Here is a 15,433-nt window from a genome sequence, read left to right on the forward strand (position 1 = left end):
CTAATCTCTAATTCAGCTCTGAATTAGAGCTGTGCAATCATGGTCCTGTTACTTAATTTCTCTGGGCTTAGTTTCTTCATTTGTAAAGTGAAGATGGCAATGCTCACTTTTCACCATTTTGTGAGAACTAAATGAGAGCACAGATGTACAAGAGGTGTAGGGCTTACCTAGTCAACAACAACAAAAACAAAAATAACTACTATTTCTCTCTTCTTCTTTCCCTGGCTGAAGTGAAGACTTATGCCTTAGCCGAAGTCCAAGAGTCAGGTGGATGAGGCCAACCCATCCTTCTGATTCATACACACAGCCAAGGAAGTCTCTTTCTTCCTCACAGGCAGGTGCCTAAGAGGAACTGAGACTGGTTAGTGCTAATGACTCAGGTAAATTGATTAAATCTGCACACTCAATTAGCTAAGGCTCTGGTTTGTTTTAGCACGGGGGTACTTTTTCTAAGAACTTAAATATAATTGTATGAATATCAAGCCAGAAAATCCCCATGGCTGGGCTGAAGATTACCTAAGCAAATAGCAATTCAGGTGATTGAATGTCTTCAATGCCAGGAAGAGATCTTCTCTTTCAGCAGAAACAGCAAGTCTCTTTCTTCCCTCCTTGTGGAACAGGGAGTTGCCCTGGGAGGAGGTCACAAAGTAAACTCTTCAAGAACAATAGGCTTCTAGGCTCATGGGCCAATCGTAAAGCAATTCAGTCTCATCTGTCCAGTTCCTGGCTGAGGACTGATCCCCAGCATCTCATGGGCATCTCTGGTGACAACTGGTGAGCGTTCCTTGTTTGCAGCACACACAGACCTGCCACGGGCCTCAGAACTACACTCATGGAGGACAACCTTTTTCTCTGATTGCCCATTTTGGCTGCTTAACTCCTTTAGAAATGACATGAGGAAAGAGTTTCATTAATATTATAATGTACAAGGTAATCCATGTGAGTTAACGAGAATCTACACAGCTTGTTTTGATTCTAATTAGAATCTGAAAATAAATTCTTCACTGTGAAATTTGTGTCATTTAATCATCAAATAGTGTATTCTGTCCACATTTTCCCCATACTGTGCAATCTTTAATATAAATATCAATGTGGAATGGATTACCTGCTTTAAGTTTGATATCATGAACACCGATAAGTGCTCTGGGAAAGATTACAAAGAAGTCACTTAAGCATCACAGATCTCCCGTAGCCCCTGCCGCATCGTCCACATAGGCTCTGGGGAGGCATAAACAGAGCACAAGGAAAATGGACCCCCAAATCCCATCATCCCAACGAGTTTTTGACATGTTTATGACTATGGCCTCTCTCTCTTTCTCTTCCCCCCTCCACAAAAAAAAAAGCAAAACAAATCCCAAACAATTCGTTTTAGACTCATCTATCAGAATCACGGGAATTGTAGGGTTCATTCTATCTGTGGGCTTTTTCCACATTGAGGCACACTGCAGGTGTGCCTTGGCATGTAATACAATATGTAGTGTATTAATTTCCTCCATTTTTGGCTCTAAAACACATTTCATTCATCTCGTTTTGGATTTTAAAGCTCAGTCTTTCTACCTGGGCAAGCACTTTGAGTTTCAAAACAGACTTCTTACAGGCTATTGTTTTTCTGTCCTCAATCACAGTGAAATGGAATGCGGATTTGGTGCCACACCCACTCCTGCTTTCCCTGTGCCCCTACCAAATCCAGAGCTTGTGGTTGGAAATACAAGACTGAGACTCAAAAATCTAAACTAATAAAGACCCAGAAAGATGCCCAGTGCTGTGGTTGTTTAATGTGCACCCTTCATCCGCACCTGTGCGTCTCAAGTCAGGAGAGGGTACCTCTGCCGCAGACCTCCCTGCGGACTCCTTCCTCCTTGAGCAGCACTTGGCCTGTGCCTACTAGTTGAGCAAACTAGGGTAAGCGACTTTTCTCCACCTCAACTTTCTCATTTCTAAAGGGGTAACATAATTGTACCTATCTTATAGGGTTATGGGAATTAAACGAAGAATCCAAGAATATGTCTAACATCAGCCAGACCCATGCCAGCATGCTCACATCATCCATCATTATCCTTCTAGGTTCCTCCTCCCATGAAACACAGTGATGCTTAAATCTGCAACTCTTGCCTACCATTGCTTCCCGCTCTAGTCTTTCCTGGCCTCCAGCAGCCAACATAGCTACTCCTTCAGTTTCTTAACCTTATTTCCTACAGGTGCATGGGCCATCACTTGAAGACTACCCACCCACGAGGGGTCCGCTGGCCTTTAAGACATCCATACTTCAGCCAGATCTCAGCCCTTAATGGCTTCTTCCCCTTTCCCAGATGATATTTGAGTCCTCCAGATGACACCCAGCAGCTCAGGAAGCCTCCCTGGGTGCCACTTCCTGCCCTTCACTCAACTTTCTTGCCCCTCTTGGTCTGGGACTCGATGCTGCACACACCCTGTTGCCAGTCTTCCCAGACTCCCTTTGGGGGCTTCTGTTCTGGCTTCACCTCTGTCTGCTGCTTGTAGCATATTGGAAGGAATCACCGATATGCTTCTTCAGCCAGCCCAGATGTCCAAATCCCAACTCAAAGCCATGATCCCAGAACCCAACTTCTCCAGTGCGTGTGGGAGGGATAGACAACCAGAGTGGACATTATTATTATTCTTACTTTACAGATAAGATAATTTCTGCTCAAAGAGCCTGTGAGGTGTTCCTTAGTTTCCCCAGATACTGGCAGAGCTGGTTCTCTCAGCCTGGATAAATCTGAGCACTCAGTGGTGTAAAGGTCACTTGCATGTCCCCCAATTTCTATTTGCTGTGCTATTTACAGTACTAAGTGTTGGTGACTTAGAAATAGGGCAGGGAAGTGACTTAATTACAACTCACTGGAATAGTGAAAAGATAGAGCACAGGACTGTGCAGGAGGGAAGATAATTGATTAGGCCTGGGTCAACTGTAAAGGAGAGTTAGAAGGAGATGAGGTTCAAACTGACTTTTTAAAAAAATGTGGATGTAACAGTGTGTTTAGTATACTCACAAAGTTGAATAACCATCATCACTCTTTAGTCCCAGAACAACTTGATCACCCTAAAAAGAAATGCCTACCAGTGAGCTGTCACTCTCTGTTCTGCGTGCACTCTCTGTGCCTGCCTTTTCTGGACAGTTTGTATAAATATAATCCTACAATAAGTGGCCTTTTCTATCTGGCTTTCACTCAGCATAATGTTGTCAAGATTCATTCATGTTGCAGCATCCGTCAGTACTTCATTCCTTTCACCTAATTGTATGGATCTACCATGTTTCATTTATCCATTATTCATTTGGATTGTTTATATTTTTGACTATTATGAGTGATGCTTTTATAAACACTGCTGTTTTTGTGTGGATATATGTTTTCAAATCACCTGGGAGTGGAATTACTGAGTGATATGATATCACTTTGAACTTTCTGAGGAACTACCAAGTTGTGTTCCACTGCTGCTGTCCCATTTTACGTTGCCAGCAGCAATGTCTGCGCTTCAGTATTTCCACATCCTTGTCAGCACTTGCTATTGTCTGACTTTTTGATTGCAGCCATCCCAGTGGGTATGAAATACTATCTCATTATGATTTTAATTTGCATTTCCCTAAAGACTAATGCTGTTTAGCATCTTTCATATGGTTATTTGCTTTTTTATATCAATGAAAATGTCTATTCAAGTCCTTTGCTTATTTTTAAGTTGAGCTGTCTTTTTATGTTTGTGAGGGTTTTTTAAATACATGTAATTCCCTTATCAGATATATGACTTGAAGTATTTTTTTCTCATTTTATGGGTTATCTTTTCACTTTCTTGATGGTACCCTTTGAAGCTAAAAATTTTAAATTTTTCTGATGTCCAATTTATCTACATTTTCTCTCATTGCTTATGCTTTTAGTGTCATGTCTAAGAAATCATTGCTTAATGCAAGGTCATGGTGATTTATGCCTATGTTTTCTTCTATGAGTTTTATAGTTTTAGCTATTAAATTTTGGTTGATGATTCATTTTAAGTTAAATTTCATATATGGTGTAAGGTAGTGATCCAACTTCATTCTTTTGTATTCTCTTAAACCTCATCAGAAATCAATTGACCATAGACATGCGGGTTTATTTCTGGATTCCCAATTCTATCCACTTATCTACAGGTCTGTCATTGTGTCAACACCACATGTCTTGATTACTATAACTTTAAAGTTTGAAATTGAGAAGTGTGAGTCCTCCAACTTTGTTCTTTCTGTTCCAGATTGTTTTGGTAATTCTGAGTTCCTTGCATTTACACAAGACTTATAAATTAAATTTGTCAGTTTCTTTAGAAAGGTAGTTGGAATTTTGATGGGGATTGCTTGAATGTGTAGGTCATTTTGGGGAGTATTGTTATCTTCTCAATATTATTTTGTAATTCAAAAACAAAAGATTTGTTCTAAATATTTAGATATTCTTAAATTTTTAAATGATATTTTGTAATTTTCAATGTATGTAGAAGCCTTGCACTTCTTTAGTTAAATGTGTTCTTTTTGATACTATAGTAAATGAGATTGTTTTCTAAAAAGAAAAATTTTTATTAAAATTAAAAAAAATGTTTTCTAAAAAGAAAAAATATTTATTAAAAATTTTTTATTGTTCAATTACAGTTTTTCCACATTTTTCCCTGTTGTTCTACCCTGCCTTGCCAAACCCCTTCCCCTTCTGCTCCCAAAGTCAGTCCACTGCCTGTGCCCATGGGTCCTCTACACATGTTCCTTGACTCGCCCCTTCCCTTTCTTTACCCCATTATCCCCCTCCGCCTTCCCCTCTGGTTACTTTCAGTTTGTTCTTTATTTCAATGTCTCTGGTTCTATTTTGCTCATTTGTTTTGTTGATTAGGTTCTATATATAGGTGAGATGATATGATATTTGTCTTTCACCTCCTGGTCTATTTTACTTAGCATGATACTCTCTAGTTCCATCCATGCTGTCATGAAGGGCTGCGTGGTATTGCATTGCATTGTGTAAATATACCACAGCTTTTTTTATCCATTCATTTACTGATAGGCACTTAGGCTGTTTCCAGTACTTGGTTATTTTAAATAACCCTGCTGTGAACGTTAGGTTCTTTTTCTTTTTTTTAAGATTTTATTTATTTATCTTTAGAGGGGAAGGGAAGGAGAGAGGGAGAGAAATATCAATGTATGGTTGCCTCTCATGTGTCCACTGCCGGGAACCGGGAACTGGCCTGCAACCCAGGCATGTGCCCTGCCCAGGAATCGAACCGCAATCGTGTGGTTCACAGGCCCGTGCTCAATCCACTGAGCCACACCATCCAGGGCACATACGTTCTTTTGAATTGTGTTTCAGGATTCTTAGGGTCTAATTCCAGCAGCAGACACAGTGGATCAAAAAGCAGTTTTTTTAATTTCACTTTTGAGTTGCTCATTGCTAATGTCTAGAAATACAGTTGGTTTCTGTGTATTCATTTTATATCCTGCAATCTTGCCAAATGTATTTATTAGTTTTAACAGTTTTTTGTGTGTGTGGATTCTTTAGGATTTTCTGTATATAAAATTGTGTCATTAGTGAATAAAGATAGTTTTACTTTTTCCTGTCCAATCTTGATGCTTGTTTCTTGTTCTCACTTACTCTCCCTGTCTAGAGCCTGAAGTACAATGTTGAATAGGAAGGACAAGAGTGGAAAATCACGACTTTTTCCTAATCTTGGGGGAAGCATTCAGCATAGTCACTATGATTATGATTTCATAATTATGTTAGTTTTGGGTTTTATCAGATTGAGGAAGTCCTTTTATATTCTTAATTGGATGAAATTTTTAATGTGAAAGGGTGTTGGATTTTGAAAAATGCTTCTTTAGCATCTATTGAATAATCATGTATTTTGTTGCTTTTTATTCTATTAATATGGTGCACTACACTTATTTTTTTATGTAGAACCAGCCTGCATTCCTAGGATAAATGCCTTTGGATTAAGGTACATAATCATTTTATATGTTGCTAGAACAAATCTGCTAATATTTGTTGGGGACTTTTATATCTATATTCACTTAAAACAGTCTATTTCAAACTAATACCAACATTTTAGTATACAAAAGTTGCTCCAATATAACTCCATTCCTTTTCCCATTACTTTTTATTATTGTCATACAAATTACATGCTTATGCCTTACAGCCTATTCAGACATTTTTATAATTATTGCTTTACGTAGTTGTCTTTTATATCAAATAGGAGAAAAAGTGTTATAAACAAAATACATTTATAATTTCATGTATATTTAGCTATATGTTTTTAATTTATCTTTACCAGTAATTTTTTTTCCTTTGTGTAGATTCAAGTTTCTTTCTAGTGTTCTTTTATTCCAGTTGAAAAAATTTCTTTGTCTAGTAACAAGCTCTCTGCTTTTGCTTTCAGGACTGTCTTAATTTATTATTTGTTTTAAAAGAATAGTTTTGCTGAATATTGAATTATTTGTTGACAGTTTTCCTTTTCTTTTAGGACTTGAGTATATTATTCTATTGACTCTTGGCCTCCATGTTTTCTGATGAGAAGTCAGCTCTTAAACTTTAAAATTAGATGTTTGTCATGAACCACTTCCCTCTCGCTGCATTCAAGGTTTTCTCTTTGTCTTTTTTTACAATTGTTATAAAATACACACAATATACAATTGATCATTTTAACAATTTTTAAGAGTATAGTTCTGTGGCATTAAGTACATTCACACTGTTGTGCATCAATCACCACCATTCATCTCCAGAACTTTTTCATCTTCCTAAACTGAAACACTGTACCACTAAATAATAATTCACCATTTCCTCATTCCCCCTGGAAACCACCATTTTACTTCTGTCTTTCTCTGTAAATATAACTATTACATATACCTCACATATGTAATAATGAAATCATGCAACATTTATTATTTTGTGTATGGCTTATTTCCTTTAGTATACTGTCTTCACAGTTCATCTATGCCACAATATGTGTCAGAATGTTACTACTTTTAATGCTAAAGTATTGTTCATTTTATGTGCACACCTCATTGTGTTTATCCATGTATCTGTCAATGAACGTTTGGTTTGTTTCCATCCTGTGTTTATTGCTAATAGTGCTGATATGAACACTGAGGCCCTGCTTTGGCTTTGAAAATTTGACTATGATTTGATCAGGTGAGGAACTCTTTGGATTTATCCTCTTTGGAGGTCATTAAATTTCTTTAGTGTGTAGATTAATGTTTTTCATCAAATTTGGGGAGTTTTCAATAATTATTTATTCAAATATTCTTTCTGCCCCTTTTCTATCTTCTCCTTCTGAGAATCTCGCTATACATATGTTGGTATATGCCAGCAATTTTTATCCTGTCATCTGATGGTGCACAGAAACTAACTACTAAAATTTTGTTGCACACTAAAAATATGTGTTTTTTGCTGATCTGACAAAAAATAGGTATGATTTAATCATTCACACCAGATGCTATTGTTGTATTGGATGTTGTTAATTTTTTTATTTGCCTATCTAAGGGAAAAGAGGTCAGTGCTCCTGACTAAATAGTCAGGTTTTGCATGTTTTAAAAGTTCTTGTGGCACACTGTTTAAAGATTGCTGGTATATTCAATGGTATACTACAGGTCTCAGACTGTTCATTTTTTTTCATTTTTTTTTTCTGCTCAGACTGGTAATCTCAATTGATCTGTCCTCAAGTTCACTGGGGTTTTTTTCTGCTAGTTCAAACATAGCATTGAATGCAATGGTAGATTTTTCATTTCAATTATTTTAATTTTTAACTGCAGAATTTCTAAGTGGTTCATTTTTCAATAATTTCTTTATCTTTATTGATGTTATATATTTAGTGAGACATCATTCTCACCATTTAATTATGTAAACATAGTTTTCTCTGTTTTTAAACACATTAATGGCAGTGGATTTAAAGTCTTTTTCTAGTAACTGTTGTTTTGGGCTTCCTTGAGGAAAGTTTGTATTGACTGTTTTCTCCTTTTTTTTTTTTTACTTTTTTATGGGCCATAGAGTCCTATTTCTTTTCCTGTCTCATTTTTGTTATAGTTATTGTTGAAAAATAACCATTTTAAATACTATCATGTGGTGACTCTGGAAACCAGATCCTTCTTTCTTCCCCAGGTTTTGTCATTGTTGCTGTTGCTATTTGTTTGCCTGGTGTTTTTTCTGGACTAATTATGTAAAGTTTGTATTCTTTGTTATGTGTGGCTACTGAATTCTGCTTGGTTATCTTACCATTCACTTGATTGGAGAGAGGCTTCCTTAAGTGCCTTGAACTAATATGTCCCACAAATTTTGCTGAGGAACTCTGTGTGCATGTTGAGCCATGCCTTCAATGATATGGTGTTTAGAACTATGTTTTAGCCTTTATTTCCTGCTCATGTAGAGCCACAGAGCCAGCTAGAGGTGAGAGTTTAGGATCTTCTACGTCTAAGGGCTGGCACCCAGCCTTGCACATGTGCATTGCCTTTAGATTCCTAGGAATTTGCTGGAACTTTTCAAAGCCTATTACTGTCCCCCAAGACCCAGTTTTGTTTTTAAACATCTTGTCAGCTACTTATTAGCCCCAACTGCTAACACTGTCATGGGAAACTACAATATTAAACAAGTGCTGCTGATTATTTCCAGTACTTGTGTTATGTTGTAGTTCATATGGGTGGAATTCTGAGTCAAGTGAAGTACAGTCAAGTCCTAAAAATGCCACTTTTCGATGACTGATCAGACAGGTCAAACAGTAATAATTCTCTAAAGATAGGGTTTAGGGGGAGCTCTAAATCCATTCTGCCTCCTTCAGTGGATGCTGGGATATACCAGTGGATGCTGGGTTTTTGGCTACGACAGTGAGGCTGTTGGTGTCAAGATTACCATGGAGCTGATGAGCGGGGATGGGATTAAAACTTGTAAAAATGGTACAAATCTTGTTGTTCTAACCAAATTCCATTTTCTTTAGTAAACTCTTCTCAGATTATTGCAAGCCTCTACTGAATTTCCAGAATTCTGATAAAGTTGAATTTGACAGCTCTTGCTAGTGTTCCCATTGCTTTTATGGAGGAATGGATTTACAGAAGCTTTTACTCCACTGTCTCGAAAATAGAATCTTTCAATGCAAGTAGAAGTCAAGCATGTAGAGAAGGCAGCTGAAGAGTGTTCCGGGAACTGGGATAGTTGCATAGAGGCCAGAAGCATAAGAGAGTATTGCCCGTGAAGTGTAGCTTGTTGTGATGAAAACAGGTTTCCTCTGGGAAAGAATTGGAAAGATGAGAATGAGAATTTAAGCAGTGACTAAACTATAAGTGGCCTGATATGCAGATTATTTTCCTCTGGCTTTTAAAATTCAGTATTTTATATCATAATGGGAAAAATTGTGGTTCTAAAATAATTACTTCCTTGTTAGTCATATGTCTTCATTGCCTGACTACTCCCCAGTTCTTGGGTTTTGTTCATCACAATCTGCCACCTGCTTTCTCTTTCCTCCTCCCCAAGGTCAAGGGAGCACCACATAGGCCTGGGCCACACAGCCCTGTGCTGACCACTAAAGGAATACAACACTTAGCCCTAGGCTCAGAATGCCATTTCTGCCTAAAGCCAGAGTGTGCTTTCTCAGGGTAAACATAAAGATGTTACATTAAGTGTGTTGATGGAAGCAATGTGATTAAAAACAGAAAGATAAGAAGGTGCTCTCTAGTAGGCGACAAGTCAGTCTCATAATCCTACAAACGGAAAGATAAGACCCTGGCCACGTGGCCACGTGGCCACATGGCCAGGTGGCTCAGTTGATTATAGCATTGTCCCATAAACCAAAAGGTTGTGGGTTCAATCCTTGGTCAGGGTGCATATGGGAGACCACCAATTGATGTTTCTCATTCACATTTCTCTCTCTTTCTCCTTCCTCTCCCTCAAATCAATAAACAAACAAAAAAACCAAACCGAAACAAAAAACAAGACCCCAGAAAGCTAGGGAGTCATCAGACAGTGTTTCAGAACTGAAATGAGCTGACTTCTTTTATTTTCCCTTGCTTGTTCTAAAAACATTCTTAATTTGACAGCATGACACTCTCACTTACTGTGACACTCTCACTCTTCACCCTCCAACACGAAACAATCCAAACCTACCAATTTATGACAAATTGCATTTTATCAGAGAAGTGTGAGCTGTGAAGAGAACATTGTATGGGGATCAAACCCAGCTAAGATCCAGCTTGAACCCATCTCATCCACCACCACAAGCACTTGCTGCTAACTTCCCTTTCTGGTGTTTCACCTCCTGCTCTTGTCATCAGATGGCCGTGATGATCTTGGCCCCTTTCTGACCTAGCACAGACTTTAGAAAAGTGATTTGGGATCAGAATGTTTTAAGCTCTTTGTCAAAACATTTCCATTTAAAGTCAAGACTCTCTCATCATTCCTACAAGGATGATTTATGGCTTAACAAAGGGTTTTACTTACATGAGCGGCAGCACTGGACTCTATAGCTCTGTGCTGACAATCCAGAGGGGCAGGAATGCTTATTATCATCATGACTTTAGTCCAGATGAGGGACAGGCCAACTGTGGCAAATGGCAGAAAGCACAGAGAGGGGAAGTAACTATAGAACTGCTTCCCAGGCAAATACCATCTCCTACCCCAATCAGACCAGGCATTTTAGAACTAGATCCAGCCCTTAGAACTAAATGGGAGCTGTGTTCTACTTTTGTTTCTCCATGAACAAAAGCAGTACTTAAAATAAAATTCTTACTGAAACTATTCTTAACTGCATAAAAGTACTATTTTATAAGAAATGCTTATGAGCCCTGCTACTCTGAGCTGTCAGCACTGCTTTGCAGAGTGCCAAGAGCAAGCCTGCATTTTATGTGGCACATGGGGGGTGATGTGGAGGAGAGCTTCTAGGGAACTATGACCCAAGCCCAGGGAGATTGATTAGGACACTGCTGGTTGACCTGGGCTGTGAGCATAGGACGAAGAGGAAGGTGCAAAAGTATCTGGGAGGTGTGCTTGACTGTTCATGATTTCTGTGATTGGGACCAAGTGGGAGAGGGGAGAACTAAAAATAGCCCCTGGGTTCTGGTTGAGTAACTGGAAGTTTGTCTCATTCACTGAGACAGTGAAGAAGGCTGAGGAGAAAGATGATCTTTGTTCAGAATGTGTTGAAGCTGGTATACCTGTGGTACCCAAGTAAGTGGGTTCCATAAGCAGGTGAATATATAATGAGTACAAGGGTTTTTGTATTGTTTCCCCAGTTCTTTTGAAATAATCATCATAATAGCTAATTTTTGTAGAACTACTTCTATAAGTCAGCCACCATTCAAAGTGCTTCGCACCTATACTCAGGTGGTCATCTCAAGAAGATATAGAATGCACTATCATGTTGAGAGGCAGAGAAGAAGTTGAAGATCTGAGTGCCAGTGGGTCATGAGTGGGGCAAAGTCAACAAGGAGGTTGAACATAGAAGCACAGACAGAGGCGGTGGTGAGGGCATCTCACCTGCTGAGACTTAAGAAAGGTGTCAGTATACTTGCACTTATGAGCACTTGCCTGATGGATGGCATATCTATGTGAAAAGAGTACAATAAGTTGGGTGTGTTTGGGCAGAGGGACTGAGGACACTAGTGAGATGTGTAACAGCCTCTAAAGACAGAGGGACACATTGGGCAGGACACCATGTATGTGAGGCGTGGGGGTGGAGGACCGCAGAGAGAGCTGGTTGTTGAGTCCCCATCTACTCCCTACTTTCCTTACAAACAGAGCCTTATTCTGCTTAGAGAGGCAATGTGACAGTGAAAACACGCCTACCAGCCTCCCTTGTATGCAGGGGTGGCTTGTGAATGGCCAATGAGATAAAAGCCAAAGTTCTCAAGGAGTCCTTTCAAGAAGGTGTTTTTTTGTGGGTTTGTTTGTTTGTTTTGTTTGTAATTATTTGTTTGTTTATGGGTACCTTCAGCTGGCACATGCCCTTGACCCTTTGGCCCTTTTCCTTCCTGGAATGCAGACAGAATGCTAGATGCCGAACTGTCATGTTTGGACCATAATACAATAAACACAAGGACAAAAGCCATATGCTAACATGACTGAATGAAGAGAGAGAAAGAACCTGTTCTGAGCATTGTACATGTACACACAGCCCTGTAGCTTTTTAAATAGGGGTGGGGGGGCTTCTATTTGATTAAGCCATCAATGTTAGGATTTATCATGTACAACCCAATATAATCTCAACTGATGCAGGAGAGAAAACAGATTGTGGGACTGCTCCAGGATTGGAGCTCTGCAGAACAGAGTACTAGGGGTGCAGGGATGCAGGGTACAGGGTTCTAAGGATGAGAGAGTAGGTGTATAATCAGCTATGGGGTCCAGACTGGAGAGAGAAGGAGGAGAGGCCCAGAGAGAGCCAGAAAGCTGGGGGAATGTTGGGTCAATGACACAGAGGAGTCGACACGTTTAGTGGGTGAATGTTTAGCCCAGATGCTGTGGGAGGACTGGAACTTGGACCTGCCCATGGGTTTCATGATAAATGGAGAACAGACACAGTTATTCAGAAGCTGTGGAAGCCAGAAACCACTCCCAGCAGGGATCACAGTAGGTTACTTTCTCAGGGATGCCTAGGATGGTTCCATTAGGATCAAAGCCCTCTCTTCTCTCCTTTCAAATCTTGGTTGGTTTGTAATAACTTCATTTCAGCCCCAGAGGTGGTCATTTGGCCCTGTTCTTAGACTTTGGTTGCCCTTCTTTTCCCCTCAAAGATAATTCCCTTTGCAAAGGCATTAGTAGATACTTTTCAGAAACCAGTAAGGCTCTACCTGTCAGTAGTATTTCCTGCAGGACTACAAATTTGAGCCCATCTCTGCAATACATAACCTGGTTATAAATCATTATACCCGCTTCTCCAAAGAAAATGTCACTTCCAGGACTGATATCCACTTTTGGTTCTTCACAAAAATGACAAATGGCCCTACACTAAGACAGCCATTATATAAAGCAAACCAGATCTAGATGTGTGACTGAGGGAGAGATTAGTGAATGACCTGAACAGAGCGCCCGCCACACTAGCCCCTGCTCATGGAGCCCCCCAGGAGGCCTCCATCTGTACTGTCCCCTCCCTGCAAGCCCCTTCTCCTTGTTGCTCCCAGGACATTATAAAGAGATACCGCAGACAATCGTGTCCTGGCAGCAGCTCCCTGTGTTTGCTTCTGGCTGCAAGGTCTCAATGGCAGACAAAGTGTCTTCTGAAATCTCTCTTCAGACCCGTTAGCTGGCAAGCAGTAAAGCTCCAAGCCATAAGACTGAATGATTTGTTACCCCAGAAACATTTAATTTTAATTCTTTAAGAAATTGCTCAGGGTGATTCTTGGGGAAAAAGAAAACAAAATTAAAAACTATAGTTGAATCTTTTCATTCAAAACCGCTTACTTTTAAAACCACTTGCTATTTAAATCAACTACATTTTTTTCCAGAATGCTTGACTGATTACATACACCATTCTCTAGAAGTATTGACGGATTCTCAGGCTGTGTTGGTTCCCCAAGCACACATAACACATAATCCTTGGCAAAATTACTAAAGGAATCATTTATATGGGCTGGAAGACTGCAGTTCTTCTGGAGAATTGCATTATTTCTTATCTCAACGACACTGCTGTCACTCTCAAAGTGGGGCCTGCAGGAAGCTCCCGGGAGACCTCCCCCTGCAAGGCTGCTCTGCTGGCTGCAGCTGCCTCCTGAGATGGGCCCTGTGTCAGGTGTGAGATGGAGAGCCAAAGCCTCCGTCACTCCCACCCCTCCAGGGAGTGCTTTTGCTCCACCCCAGTGGACACTGAGTCCGCTTGGGCTCTGCTGAGCAACAGAGAAATGGCTCAGAGTGTGGGTTCAGGACTGGGGCAGGCCTGGCCTTGGCTAATTTAGTTAGTGTCTGTCTGAGCCTGAACATTCATCCACATCTAGAATATTACTACCTATCTCATTTGATTCATAAAAGGGTGAAATCAGATCAAGCAGCTACAGAGCCAAGAACTTCGTAAACAGTCCACAGAGGATCTCTGTCATTCTAGCCCCTGACGACAATGTTTCCTGCAAGGCAAGGGCTTTCTGTCCTGATCCAAACTGGAAAGCCGTATTCTTCCTAAAATGCACCCAAACCTTGGCTTGTTTGAAAAACTGTGATTCTCCAGTTATGTATGTAGAGCAGGGGAAGGAAAGAGAGAGGAGGGGACCTCTATTAGATTCAGAATACACACAGCAAAAGCAAACCTCAACTAACTCTTCCTGCCTCCTGGTTGAATGTGCAGAAGACAGAGATTCCCAGGTAGGGCCCAAACACCTGACGACCCCCGCCACATCCTTACTCCAGGGGTGTGGGTGCCAGACATTTCCCAGAGGGGGTAGTGCTGGGAGGTTTGCATTTTAATTACAGAAAGCACGTTGTTGAAGTTTGAGAAATACTAATTAATATATATATATATTGACAACATTTTACAGTGCACTGCTCTAGATTTTTATTTCTTTTTCACAAATATGTATTAAACATTCAATCAATCTTCTGAATACCCTCCAGAATTTAAAAGAAATGCCTCCTATGCTTTCTGAATTTCTTCTTGCTCTGGCCTACAGTGGAGCACTGAGCAGAATGCTGCTTATTTCTAAAGCATTCATCAAATATGTATTGAGCACCTACTAGGTGCCAGTCACCATTCTAATGGTATACAGAAGAAAGTATCAATCTTCATAGAGTTTGTATCTGGGTGAAACCAACACTCAGTAAACAATAGATAATGTAATTTAAGATGGCACTAGGTGCCCTGCAGGGCGCAAAGAGGTCACAGGGTAATTCCTGAGCCTGGTGGGAGCTGCTGCTTGAAGTAAGGTCAATGGGGATGACACCTCTTAAAGAGAGAGTTTGGATCATGATAATAGATGACTAATAGGAAGATCCAAGGTAGAGAGAACAGCATCGAACACTTAGAATGCTGTTGGTTGTAAGAAAAAATCTCTACTCAGAAAAAAAGAGGCCTTAAATAATAAGGAAATTCATCCTCTCACATAGGAAGTCCAGAAATATGCCCCAAATCAGGGTTGACTGATTCATCAGTTCAACAATGTGAAGAAGTTTTTTCTCTCTACTTGGCCACTTCATCCCAAGCCTGCTATCCTACAAGACCTTACAAGTGCTTCCGGCAGCTTTACTCATGCCCATCTCTCCCCAGCTCCTAGTAGTGAGGCTGCTCCCCTGCTGAATTCTCCTTCCTTCTCATTAGCCAAATTTGGTTTAGCTTGTTCATTCTTGAGCCAATGCCTGACAACAGGAGTATAAATACTGTTAATGCTCTGGAATAACCCCATAGACATGGGTGTTGGGGAATCTAGAACTCTCTGCTCTAGGCAGGAGTATACTTGGCAAGTTCAAGGAGCTGAAGGGGGCCCAGTGAGTGAGGGGACAGGGCAGGGGTGGTGAATTTATAG

The sequence above is a fragment of the Sturnira hondurensis genome, unplaced genomic scaffold (assembly GCF_014824575.4).
Source record: "Sturnira hondurensis isolate 20B ecotype Veracruz unplaced genomic scaffold, ASM1482457v3 Scaffold0006713, whole genome shotgun sequence".
In the NCBI taxonomy this organism is placed as follows: Eukaryota; Metazoa; Chordata; class Mammalia; order Chiroptera; family Phyllostomidae; genus Sturnira; species Sturnira hondurensis.